The 14,143-nt window shown below is 44.9% G+C and overlaps 1 protein-coding gene across 3 annotated transcripts in view; it reads right to left on the bottom strand.

The window, feature by feature from the left end:
* Positions 1-6,005, bottom strand: part of SEC16B (SEC16 homolog B, endoplasmic reticulum export factor) — a 45,357-nt gene extending 39,352 nt beyond the window's left edge. For 2 of the 3 annotated variants that reach the window (XR_010917072.1, XM_067532566.1), the window contains exon 1: positions 5,891-6,005. The gene's annotated coding sequence lies outside the window, so the exon portion shown is untranslated. The remainder of the gene's footprint in view (positions 1-5,890) is intronic. The other variant, XM_067532570.1, reaches the window with a different exon arrangement.
* Between the last annotated feature and the right edge of the window lie 8,138 nt (positions 6,006-14,143).

Here is a 14,143-nt window from a genome sequence, read left to right as displayed (position 1 = left end):
GCCCTCTCCCTGCCCCCCACGGCTGACGAAGTAGGGCAAAGTGCAGGCTGCTCACCTGTCTGGTGCAAACCCGTCCCTCCATGACTATTTGCTCTATGCTGGTCAACGGATTTGCTCTTGTGTTTATTCAGACTTCCTGAGATGTTAAGATTTAGGCAGTGTGGGACAGCTGGAATTTAAAACCCTAACAGCCAAAGGAAAGAGGGAGACAGACTTCCCCTGGTAACCAGTTACTTCCTCCCCTTATAAGACAAGTGGAACAGCTTTCATTTTTCTTTTTGTTTGTTCCTCTCTTCTCACTGGTCAAAGGTCTACCATGCAACATACTGAGTCCTAAAAAGTACAGATATTTTTACTTTTGTTATGAATAATAACTAGTGGATCTATTTTATTCAGGGTCCTATACCATGCTCATCATCACAGTACAGGATTTCATCATGCAGCCACCAGGCCACCTGAGAAATAAACTAAACTTGCTAATTAAGCTTCTCAGCTAATTTATTACTAACTATGGATGACTGTAGTTCTAGCAAATGTTCCCCTGCCCCCAATCATATTTGTTTGATTGTTCCATTATCTCTAACTACTGCATGATCTGAAGGTCAAAGTTCAGAGCAGAGATCTTACTGAAAATCTCAAGAAAGCTACCTTCCCTATGGTGTATGCCTGGCAGGGACCACTGGATCTCAAAACCCAGTTCACAGGGTTCCTGGGAGCCAGTAAATTCTGACCTGCCAAGAGCTGCCAGAACTAAAAGCTCGACTCCAGTCCTGATAGACTCTAGTCCTCTGATTGGCAGAACTCTGGAAGTCCTGATTAGGTCCCTGAATCTATTTCAACCAAGCTCAGACCCAGGAAATTTTCTATGCAACTGGCTTTCCCCTGCTTAGGACTGTTTTCCTTGTGTAGACGCTCCTGACTCTGAGCTGGTAACGTGACCTGACACCTGACTCTCAGTCTGCCCTCTGGTATAGCCCAGACTCTGATCCCTGGGTATTCGGGTCAGCCTGGCTCCCGACTCCCACACCCACGCCGCGAGGTCAGAGTGCCCACGTCCCGCCTGTGAACATGACGTGACCATCACTTTGTAATAGTGAGGTGTCTGCATCCAACCAATGACACTGTATTGGGTATGCCAGAAGCTTCTGTTGTACAGAAAATCACAATGTTGCTATCGGCACCCGTCACAGTGTGCTGTGGGCACCTTAAAAAGGTTTGCAAAGCACTTCATAGTAAATTAAGGCAAAACACCCAAATAAAGAAGTAAACACAGGGACAGAGGGCAGCGAGTCGAGCGATGCTCAATTTTTTCACATCCTGGACATAACAACCACTTGTGATTTCCTGTTCTGGCTCTTACTAATCCCACAACCCTTACTTTGCCACACTGAAGTGCTCCACTCAGAAGGCTGGTTGAGGACAGGACGGTGCAACACCGGGCTGGCTGGCTGGAGGAAAGGTTTCTTTCTTCCCTGACATGCTGTGAACTAGCACCTATTTAAGTCTTGCGGGGCGGGCAAGCCATCTGTAGGCCCCTCCCCCAGCCGAAGCGGAGGTGCTACTGAAACCAAGGCTCAAGCGAATTCGGGGGACAACTAATGGCAAACACGGACAGGATTGAGGCTCACGGGGTCATAAGCAGGGAACCTGAGGGGGACATTGAGCAGAAAACCCCAGATAGCACCCACTGCTCCTCAAAGATGTCTTGGGAGCCAGTGGACGAAGCCCAAAGGAGCTCTGCCTGGCTGCGTGATTGAAGGGAGGAGCGGAAATAGGCCCCATAGTTGTAGAGCACCTCCCCATCCAGCCTTCTTCTTCTGGTAGAATAGATGGCCACCTTGGCCAGCTCCAGGAGGAGGTTGATGAGGAGGTCTCCCAGCTTTGTGGGGCCACGGATGGGGTGTGCATAAATCAGGAGGTGCGGGGTGTGATGCTGCCTGCTTATATGATTGACCATTCATGATATTCTTTATATCAATATTGCAAAATGACAACAAATCTTGCAAAATATGCCTTACATAAATACTGCCGAGAATCTGATATATATAGACTTTGAAGTCATTCATATGCATCTGATTGCTTTGACCATTTAACATCTCTCATCTTGTCTGTTTCTTTCCTTCTATAATAAACCTTTAGCTTTAGTTACCAAAGGATTGGCTGGCAGAGTGGTATTTTGGGTAAGATTCAAACCAATATTGATCTGGTAATGTAGCTGACCCTTTGAGGATCCAGAGAACATTTTATACAGTAACCAGAGTTTTTAAATAATTCATCACTTTACTGACCTAGTTGCTAATTGGGAGCTAGAGACTGAAATGCAACAAAGTGGGCTGTGTATTACCTTTTTGAGGCTTTTAGATAATCAATGTGGGGAATAAGGAACACTGTTTGTGAATGATTGGGAAATCTAACTTCGGTGTTAGCCACCACTTTTGGGAGAAACCACTCTATTTTTGCAGCTTGTCCTGACCTTGGCGTTTTCAGATAGGCTACCCTACACGGGTCACACGGGGAAAAGTGCAGCCAGAACCTAACAAGGTGGCTCTGGAGGAGCTGGAAAAAGGGCTGCAACCTGGCGCCCTCGAGGTAAATGTGTGCCAGGGTCTCCCTCCTGCCACAGAAGGGGCAGATATCGAGGCGGGGTGAGCCGCACCAAGTACATGCCCGTTCTCATGGTTCCATGAAGACGCTGCCAACTAATATCCCAGCAAGCCGTGGGACCAGGGTGGAATATAGACTGGTGCTATGAACTAGCACCTATTGAGATCCTGGGAAGGACTGATAAAAATCACAGGAAGGAAGTGCAGGGGGGACAAACAGGGCTAGCTGAGATCTGTTTACCTCCCAGACCCTGGAGAAAGGGCTGAAGGTACAGGTGATGCTGTAACTAGCATTGCTGCATGGGACTGTAAAGATATAGGTGGAGGGATTATAAATAAACTACACAACTTTGCTACCTAAGTAGCAGAGTCTGATCAGGCTTCTGTGATACCAAGGAGCAGTGGCAGAGGGCTGCCTTATTACACCTTTCCTTCCAACGCTAGAGTAGTCTCAGCTTCTCCTGGACTGACGGAGCATTTTAGGATCTGTCAACCCTGTAGCAACTGGCATGCTGTAATGTCAATTTATTATTGTTATGCGTTGTTGGTGTTACAGTGACACAAGGCACTCTTTACAGTGTTAAGTGCTGATCAAGAACGCATAGAGACACTCAATATGGTTAAATCACAGTTTGGTCTTGCAGTGTAGATTGGATTGAACCGAACCATATTTTACCATGTTATGAATCATGCTACAGATTTGGACTCTAGCAGGGCTGTAGTACCAGTCAGGAACATGGTTAAAACATGGCTTAGTCCTGTCTGCCCTGCAAGACAGAACCGTGTTTTGACCTCCAAGGATTGAAACATCCACTTCCCAGTGGCTACTGGAAAGCTTTCCTTGGTGAGTGAAGGGAACTATGCCATTACTTTCTGCAGAATTCAAGCTTTCATGTTAAAAAAAAAGTCTCTCTCTCTTATGATAGCAAAGATAACCTTCTGAATGTGAAATGAATGTAAACCAAGGCAGCGTTGTCTTCCTGAGTATGCAGAGAGACTGTTCTGCTGCCTCTGTTGCTGCTCTGGCAGAGTAAAATTAATGTCTCTTGTCAGTTTCACTACTACTGTTCAAAACTTTGTGCAGCCCTGAAACAATCATATCAGTTTCAGATTTCTCTTGCCCTTCAGAAAGCTGTGAGCAATGGCTGAGGCCCTAACGCTGTTACGCCTGTAGATAACTTTTCTATTTCCTATAACCTGTTTTTTCTATTGGTTTCTGGCTGGTATGTTTATGTCTCTTACTAATAGGCAACTGGTACATATTTTTTAAAGCCTGTCTCCCATCAGCGTATCATTTATATTGGGTACCTTAAAATTCTCAGATACTCTCTGATGAGCAGAATCTTTGTAAAGGGGCATAATTTCCCAGACTGCAGTCATCCACTGAAATAGCTAAGAACAGTGTGTAAAGCAGCAGCCATTGATGCTATTTATATCTGTGATGACCAGAGGAGTTATACTAGTTAGGCTGTGCAAGGAAAGAAGGTGTGGGGAGACACTGATAGCAACATAAAGTTTCAAGCAAGAACAGTCGAAAGCTGCAAAACAGTAGTTAGGAAAGCCAGGAAGCACAAGAGATAAGCTGGAGGCTGGGAACTGAAGAATGAGGGAAGAAGAGAGAAATGGAAGAAACAAGGGGACAATAGAAAGATAATGAAGAATGCTCAAAAGAGAAAGAAAGAAAGAAAGAAACAAAGAAAGAAAGAAAGATTAAATATATGTAACTGACCTTTTAACTACATTTCTGCTGGTTAATACATTATATATTGAATAACTTAACACTTCTGAAACAAAACTAAAGGAACAAGATCTTAGAAATCACATTTCTCTGACAAATTCTACCTATGGTTGTTTTAATAAGATTGGGTGGGAAATATTTTCCCCATGTTCTTCAGTTTCCTTGTTTTGTGCATTTGACAGCAATTGGCTTATAGTCAGTGTTACTGCACCCAGGTAATCAGTCAGTATCCTTTGTTTGGGTGAGTCATTCACATAGAAATAAAATTCACGAACTTGTGATTGTAACACTCCATAAATTGGCTGGGGAAATGTGGGGTAGATGTATCTCCTGGAACTACTTTTAGCCCAGTTTTGTTAATATTTACTCTGACTTTGACAGAGCCCCATTAAATGATAGGAAAATAGAATCAGAGTAGTAAGAGGTGAAAACGATTTCTCTGTTCTAGCCCCTTAAAAATGTATCATATACACTGCCTTTCAGTGAAGGCAACCCAGACGTGCTAGAGAACAAAACTGAAACCAAGTAATTTAGCATCGTTGTCTGAGCTGAGAGAAAGACAAAGAGTGAACAAACAGCACAACATATGAAAATTGATTTTTAAAACTTTAGTTGTAATAATATTAGATTAATAGATTTTAAGGCCAGAAGAGACCATTCTGATTATCTAGTCTGATCTGCATAATGCAGGCTGTAGAACCTCACCCAGTAATTCCTGCATCGTGTCCTTTTAACACCTTGGAAGACACAGGCTGACCTAGGCAAAGAGCCCGGTGCTTCCTTGTTGATACTGAAAGCCCTTAACTCCAGTTGATGTCAATGTTGTAGGTGCTCAGATCCTCATAGGTTTAAGCCCAAAGAGGGGGGACACCCTCTGTCTATATCAATTCCTATTTCACTGTTTATTTGTGTGTGTTTTATACAGGACAAAACATAACACAAACAAAACTCCAGGACTGTCCCTTAAAACAGCTAGAAACTCTTCCAGTGCAATATCCAGCAGTAGCATAACACCTCCATGTGGATCTGCTCCAGGCATTGATTTGTCATTGCTTGGCAGGCATTTTCCCATTTCCAATCAGATAGTTTGTGTCTCTAAATTTTCCTCTAATTTTTCAATCCCCAAACGAGTCACCTTTTCCAGCCTCACCCCTGAATCATGCACAGTGATATGTAATAACATTATTAACAAGACTGTCTGGAATGAATCTCTCTGGTGATTTTAAGGAAAGTTAAACAAACTGCAAGCAGGGTCACTGTGTGGTAATTAGCATCCAACAAATTCAGCACAAGGCATTCAACTTCCAGTCAGCCTCCAAACAGAGAAGCGGGGTTGGAAAAAGCTGGCATTAGTTAAACTCAAAAAGCATGCTTTTATAAGGACTATACAGTTCTCAGTTTGGCTGTAGCAGAAAGGCCGTTCCATTCATCTCTATTGGGTCCTATTACAAAGCAAGCCTTACAACCTTTAAAGTCCCCCCCTTGCTTTATTCCCCCTTCAATAAATCCCATTATTCTCTACCGTGAATACTGAAAAGTAGTTACTTACATCGCCTACCCCTAAAGCAAAGGCTGGGCGGATGCATCCCATCCTGACAGGCTCTTCTCCGACTCACTAGCAGCGAGGAAGCGCTCTGCCACGTCAGCTGTCTGGAATCTTCGTAGTGAAGCCATTGCAGCAGGTCGGAACGGTTATCTCCGAGCACCAATCCACAGATAGACGCTAGAGGAGCCTCTGAAACCGCCATATTGAGAAGGTCATCATGGGGCAAGAAGGTCGGTCGGCGCCCATGACCTACACAGTCCACTGAAGTTTGTGTGTAACACCTGTAATGTTCCTCCTTTGTCTCTCCAGCCCTAAAACCAATGTTATCTCACTTTGAACTGTGTAGAGAGATTATTAACATTGCAGATTTAATCAGTGGCCAACTGCAGGAATATTCCAGGGCCAAAGTGGGCCCATCCAGGGGCACACCTGCAATGACAGCATTGGCCACTTGCTGCCCACACCAGAGAAACATAATATAATATATGTTTAAATGTACTAAAAATGAAAATTATATATATAAATTTAATACTACAAAACTGGCTCCTATGTATAAGACTGGAAATACATGGCAAAGGTATATGATGCATATCTATAGCCATCTATGTTGCGAAAGTATACTACACACGTGTTATTAATGTAGCTTAATTATAATTATGCTTATACTGCTATCTTAATAGACTACCAATGTTATACACATAGAAATGCTACAGTTGTTACTTTAGGTTTATTTATTATTAATACTTGCAAGTTAGATGGTAAACTCTTTAGGGCAGGGGCTGCCTCTTACTATATGGTAATACAGGGCTCAGCATAATGACCTGTAATCCTGATCAGGGCCTCTGGCACCACTAACACTGCTAGATCTTAGCCATGTGAATGATCCACTGAAAGTTTGCAGGGTCCAGCCTGTACTTTTAAAATTATACATACCATACATATGCATTAATGCATAATCAGATGTTCAAAAATCACGAGGTTGGCTTAAAAATCATGAGATTTTAAAATATAATAAATTCTAGAAATCAGTTTCCCATGGAAAAACACGGAATTTGTGTTTTTACATAAAATCGTTAGTTTTACATTTTGTGAAAAAATAAAAACATATTAACTATTAATTAAATTTTACTTGAAAGTACCAGGATCACTTATTCAATCCGCACGACCTCCCCCCTCTTGTGGTTGATTTTTTAATGTGTTTTAAATTTACAGTGGAAACCCATTTATTCCATTATTTGGGACTGAGGCCAGAGCAGATCATCTAAAATTGGGATAATCAGGGGAATCGGCAAAGAGCTTTGTATCTCTTATTTTAAGATGGTGGCAGGAACTCAGGCAGTCAGCTCCACGTGTCGCTGCTGCTGGAGCTCCAGCCGCCTCGGGCAGACTTCCCGAGCCCCACCGCTTCAGCCACAGGCTGATGGTTCAGTTAATACAGAGAGCCAGATAATGGAGACTCAAATAAATGGGGTTTTATTGTATATCAGTAAAACATTGTGTTCAACTGATACCTATATATATTGTGGCTAGGGAAACAAAAGTTCAGTGTTTCATTTTAATCATGGAAAAACATGGATTGTTATGATTCTTTTATCAGAGAATTTTGGGTTTTTTATCATGGAAAACTAGGATCCCTGGTCATGTCTTAAAGCTTTTCTCTGCAATCACAAGACCTACAATTTTACTTTTATTTAAAAGAAAGCTGAGATTCTCACATAATCACGCCTCCAGGAGCTGAAGATTTAAGGAAAACACCAAATATCACAAGACTCACAATAAAACTGTGAGAGAGCGCAACACTGCATAGACCTGATTCAGATCTTAGCTGTATCCCATATATTTGCAATATTAAGAAATACATATGAAAAATATGTTACTCCCATATGCACTGGAGCCCAAGGGCTGGACCTAATTTGAACAAAATGGAGCCATTTGCAGCTGCTCGCACAGAGGCGTGGGCTACAGCTGACAAGTCCCAGCATGTAGTGCTTCATCTTGATCCAAATAGGCAAGCCACACAGATCAAAATGCAGAAAAGGGAAGCTATGGGCTGCACTGTAGAATTCTGTGGCTCGCATGTGGTCAACTGTTGCAGAGACATATTTTCCTTTAGAAAAAAGGAATCAGAGACAACAATCCTATGACATCAGTCTCTACTGTTGTTGCAGCTTTCATTTCCTTTCTGAGGGGAATATATTTGCAATTAAAAAACAAACAACAAGATTTCTTTTATGCGACTAGATAATAGTGTTACTCGCTACGCTCTATACTGCTATCCAGCTGTGATATGGAATCGCTGCTCACCACTGTTAAAACGGTGTATTCCACAAGGAATCGGTACTGACAGAGGATTGAGCAAGTCCACCTATGAGGTCTTTTCTATTAAAATGAGTTTACAACTTCCAGCTGGTTGGAAAGTGGCACCAGAATGAGCTAGTGGGTGGGAGGGAAATGTGCTGCTTCTGGTTCACCAGCCATTCATCTTCTTCCGTCCCCTAATGGGTGTTGTCGTCCCCCCCCTTTTTTTTTTCTTTTCTCCACCCCATTGATGGCTAATCACCCTCTGCCACCTTCCCTGCTGCCTATCGGAAGCCACGTTACCTGTCCACAGAGCTTTAGGGCCTAACTGTCCAATCCTTTACTCACCCAAGTAGACCTTGCTCTTGTAAATAGCCCCAGCATCTAAATTATCCCACTGAAATCCATGTGGCTGTTCAAATGGACAGGGACTACTTCAGTGAGCAAGGCCTTACAGGGCTCTGATGGAAACCAGACAGAGGTCCCAACTGTGATGTAAAATCTACTGTGTCAGGAGATGTCATGATATGTCATTCCACGACACAGCTCAAACACAGTTTGGTGTTGCAGCATCTCCTAGATGAGAGTGAATCATGTCTTAACCACGTTCCCAAATCATGCTACAGTCTTAGGGCTTGTCTACACTTACAATGTGCCGTTGTAGTGCTTCAGTGAAGACGCTGGCTATGCCAATGGGAGGCTGTCTCCTCATCGGCCTAGATAATCCACCTCCTCGAGAGGCAGTAGCTAGGCTGACAGGAGAATTCTGCTGTCAACCTTGCCCTGTCGGTTTAACTGTGTCGCTCGGGGGTGTGAATTTTTCACAGCCCTGAGAGACCTAATTTCCTACTGTAGACCAGGCCCTAGACTTTACTATTTGCTATAGCACAATTCTGGAACACAGGTCCTTGGAGCTATTGTTTGAGGCTGCCTGGCTGCAGAGCCAGGAAGACAGCACTGCATCAGTTTACACCTAGTTTCTTACTGACTGTTTGCTTTGCAACCACAAAATCTAGAGCTGGGGCCCTCGGAGAAGTGCTAGAACAGGATTCTGTCCCATTCTGGTTCACTTAAGCTATGTCTACTCACAAAGATAAAAAAAACATGTCTGGCCTGGGTCAGCTGACTTGGACTTGCAGGGCTCAGGCTGTGGTGCTGAAAAATCACTGCATAGACATTCAAGCTTGGGCTGGAGCCCAGACTGTAGGACCCCAGAAGGTGGGAGGGTCCCAAACCTTGGGCTGCAGCCCAAAGCCTGAGCCCTGAAAGCCCAAATCAGCTGGCATGGGCCAGCCACAGGTGTCTCATTGCAGTGTAAATACACCCTTAGAGCTCTGAGTACAATGCAGGGGGCTGAAGAAATTGAACAGCAAAGGCATAAACAAAATAATAAATAATGTTCAAGTCAATAATACTGTCTAAAATCTTCCAGGGCACAATCATTTATTTCTACAGCTGGTTTAAAAATTCATCATAGCAGAATCAAGTTGGAGAAGGGCCAGAGCAAAGGAAAGAAAGCGAAGAGTTGGGATGAAAGCAGAGGAGAGGTTGGTGTTTGCTACTCATGCTTATTTTCCACCCTGTGATCTGCAAGGCTAAGTTGCAAGTTGCTAGAATTCCTCTTTGCATTACAAAATCATCACACCACGACAGACAATCCAGTAGCGATGTAAACATTAGGGCAAGTTTTCACCGTCACTGTGAACTAACCTCTCTAAGGTGACTCTCAGTGGTGCATTATAGTAGTTGCCATATTTAAAAGTTTGTATAAACACAATGCATTATGAACGCAGCAGTGCCTTCGCTTGGCAATGTGACATCACAGCAAATAACCATATGGATCCAGATTCTCAGCCGATGTAAACTGCCTTCAATGGAGCTACCCCATATTACAGTAGGTGAGGATGTGGCCCAAGGTGCCAGCACAGACTTTGTTCTGACCAAATGAGTGCAGGTGACAATCCCATCAGGTAGCCATAAAGACCATAGTAGTGAAAAGAGAATTGTGAACTGCCCGGAGGAGAGATGAGGAAAGATACAAAATCATGTGAGGGGTAGTGCTGAATTGATTCTGGTCCCTGTGCACAGTTCCAGCTACAGCCAATCTTCAGAACAACAGAGCTCAGAGCTGGGATTTGTGCTCCTTTTGAATCCTTAATGAAAACATACACTTCAGTTCATTGGCAGTGCAAAAGACAAAGCATTTTGTACCTGCTGGACCACATGTACTGTAATTAAAAGGCTTCCGTTAGGCAAAAAGAACAGTCAAGGGACCGTGACTATAGAACATCCATTATTCAAAGTTTTGTTGAAATCTGAGTGTGGGCCTGAAAGGAAAAAAATCCCATAAATTTTCTAGCCCATGCTCAGTTTACTTCCAGCTTAAATTTTCCCTGATTCCAAGTCTCAAAACTCTGGGCATTTTGGAAGATCAGAAGAAATATTTCACCGTGCCTGACAGAGCTCCATGGTAGCAGCGATGGATTTTTATTTCAGAGATGGGGGGGAGGTGTGCTCTTTCCTAAAGCATGCTCCTTTTCCAGTTTGCTTTTATTAACCCAGCAAGGGTTTGAGTGAAAGGGGGTGGAGATGGTGGCATTGGAGTCACTGGATGCCTGTAGCGAAGCAGTCTGGCCACCCTCCCCGAAGCTGACACCAAGGGGCCGACGCACGCCACCTGGTTGGCAGGTCTGGGTACCACACCATCGGGACCTGCCCTCCAGAAGTGCAGGGGGCAGGACAGGAAGGGGAAGTACAAAAGCAAGGACTTATAGCCCAATCAGGGGAAAGCGCTGGAGAAGGATGGCTCTCCCTCGAGGCTGGGACACGAGCCCAACCACTGCACCGTAGAGGCACTGCTGACTGACAGAGGCCTAGAGGAGCTACTCGACACCTGTAACCTGGAGGTCCAGCCTGACGCCGGAGCCGCTGAGAGCCTGGCCCTTGTGGTTTCCCCTGCGAACATGGACAACAACTTGGGCCAGAGGTACATGGGGACAGGGGTGGAGGAAGTAACCCACGGATGGCTGACCTCAGTGCTTGAGCCTGAGTGCTACCCAGTGAGTTTTGGCTGGAGCTCCACTGACCCCGTGGTGGGATACCCCGCCGCTGCTAGGGCCCTGGGTTGGGGTGCAGTGGAGTCGGGAGGGTCCATGTCCCCCTCTCTCCCTTGCCCGCCCCCCCCCCCCCCCCCTGGGGTGACAGCTCACCTGGCCTGCTTGCTTGCCCCATAGACTCCTCAAGGGATACCTGGATACAGGCTAGCCCTTAGCAATTTACTGCCCCACCAAGGGCCTGGGCATATAGACCTCTGAGGGACTGTGCAGCGAAGCGGTGCAGCCTCCCCCCGAGGCTGACAGTGAGGGCTGACTCCAATCTTTGACAGTGCCTTACCAGCCTTTGCCATGTGCCAAGGTTATTCACCTTTCTCACTCTGATTCAAGTCATGTGACAGACCGAGGCCAGGAAATAAAGTTCCGCTTCTTGCAGCACACCTGCATGTCCGATCTTTAACCCAGGGTGTCACGGCAAGGCTAGGGGCCAGATTTCAAGAGTGCTGAGAACACAGGGGTTCCTGTTGTGATGCTCCACACCCACCCTCCTGAGCACTGTTGACAACCTGGCCCCAATTGCTGAGCACTTGGAAATCCGACCTCCCATCTTGCACAAAGAAGTAAGGACGGAGGGCAGGGCAAACGTTTGTCTCTCCTGAGAGTTATGTCCCGTAGGGCATAGTGTGTCAGCAAACCCTCTAGGGCTTTCTGGTCACACAGATGCTTTTCCACAGGCTGTCTGGTAAACAATCCATAGAGATTCCTCTGGCTTATCCTGTCAGGGAGGGGACGGAGTTGCTGGCATCCCTTATAGGTTGGTACAAACACACAGAAGGGCAGGGTCTCTGTTCTTTGCCCCAGCTCTCTCTATTCCCTCTGGTAGAGATCACAGCTTCCTCCCTGCTGTCATCTAGGCTCAGATTTTCCCTCAGAGGGTTCTGAGGGCACAGAGCAGGAGTAGTTTGATTTTACATGGGGAAATCACGGGGGATTAGTGGGCCCTTCCCCCAGGCTGCAGATCCCATTCATGAGAAGATCATACTTATGGGGCTTCGAAGGAGAATGTTGTGCTGGAGGGTCAACTCAACCCTTCCACCCCTCTCCTCCCCTGGTGCACATGCTTCTTTGGCTAAAAAGACCTGCCTGGCTCATCCTGGCAATAGGAAGAGATAAGGGAACAATCTGCCTCCTAGCATCTGTGAAAAGTATTGGATTGAAAGACCTAGAGACCATAGTTCCCTATCCCTGATCCGATGCCATGTCCACCTGTACACCTCCCCACCTATGATCTGAAGGGACTACCGCTAAGCCACAGAAGGTAGTTCAGCCTCAAACACATTCATTTCTTGGCCTCTCTATCTGCCAGCAAGGCAGCTAAACTGTAAGGCTGACTTTTGTCATGCAGACATCTATTCATAAGGCCTGGACAGAGTTCACTAGCCGGTTTCCAGATGGAGATGACTGTCACTTGTGACCCAAACCCCGTTCACACTGGCCAGCTAAAAAGGAATGGACATGTATTCTATTTGCTCCTCCCTCCAAGCAAACTATAGCCCCAATCCTGCTATCTGATCTGCAGACAGACCATTAGGCACACACAGTGAAGTCCAGGGGGTTCCACACAGAAATGGAGTCTGCCCTTGTGGATCAGATTACAGGAGCAGGGCCCATGCTATGCTCCGTCCTTAAATATAAACTATACTAATATCACCCAGCTCAATAACTCAGCACAGAACCCCTCCAATTCTACTGTAAAACATCACAACACTTCAGAAAGGAACCTTTGCTAAAAGTAACATTTCATTGTACATTTTTTCTAATATCTTTACAATTAGGACCAACTGTACAAAATAACCTAATTTAGCCCTTGGCACATTCACACTTGCGAAAAAATTTTCTTTTTTCAATTCCCTCCTTAAAATATTTTTACCCAAGGCATGTAACAAATAGATATACAGCAATGAAATTTACAGTAATTATCAAGAGTTAAATTAAGAATCCAGATACAGATTGTGTTTATTCAGCTATTGGAAGAAATAGGAACAAGATAGGGGAACAGTTGTGATTAAACCTTTTCAGGGCACAGAATTAGATGTATCTGAATTTGAGGCTAATGGAAGCAAACGGCTAACAGCACTGGCGAGAGACAGACATAGTCACTTTCCTATACAACTCAGTCTTGACCTGCAGCAACCTGTTATTCCAGGGCTTGGTGTCCATAAATTTCAATAGATGCAACACAGTTCTGAACTGCAGAGCTCTGTAATGTTACTCTTGAATCAGGATTCCCAACTATGCAGTGGCCATACAAGTTAATTTTGTCTAAGTGGGATTTGCACCCAGGATGCCAGAGATGAAAAACTAGTAATGTGACCCACTGTGCCACCGAGCCTCCCCCAATGAGCTCCCTGACCTTTGTTTTCTCACAGAGACATTCCTGGCACTGGCACTTGGTGCTGCTGTCTTTGCTCAAGGAATACCATACATTTTCCTAATCTCCAGTTTCACTTCCCTCCTGTGGCACCCCTCCCTAATTCATTCCAAGAATCAAGAGTGGTAACTTCTTTTCTTTCAAGAAGCTTCTGATTAGCTTTGGAGATAATTCACTCCCATCTGTCCAATAAGGCCCCTTCCAAAAACTGCAGGAGGGGGACAAAGCAGAGCCAGCCATGCGCCTTTCTCCCCTCTCCCTCCAAAAAAACCCACACTCCCCATGGAGGGGATTAGAAACGTAATAGCTAATCTCATCTTTAATTTAAAAAATTTGTCTCTTTTCTTCGCAAAGGTCTCTGAAAATATTCATAGATTCCAAGATTAGACGGGGCGGCTGGGATCAGCTAGTTTGACTTCCTGTATAACACAGGCCATACAGCTCCCCTGAGACACTTCCTGTTTGCACTACAGC

Source organism: Emydura macquarii, unplaced genomic scaffold (assembly GCF_026122565.2).
Source record: "Emydura macquarii macquarii isolate MOO-44397 ecotype Brisbane River unplaced genomic scaffold, CSIRO-AGI_Emac_v2 contig_3287, whole genome shotgun sequence".
Classification (NCBI taxonomy): domain Eukaryota; kingdom Metazoa; phylum Chordata; order Testudines; family Chelidae; genus Emydura; species Emydura macquarii.
Note: the sequence above shows the minus strand (reverse complement) of the source record. Positions and strands in the feature narration are given on the sequence as shown.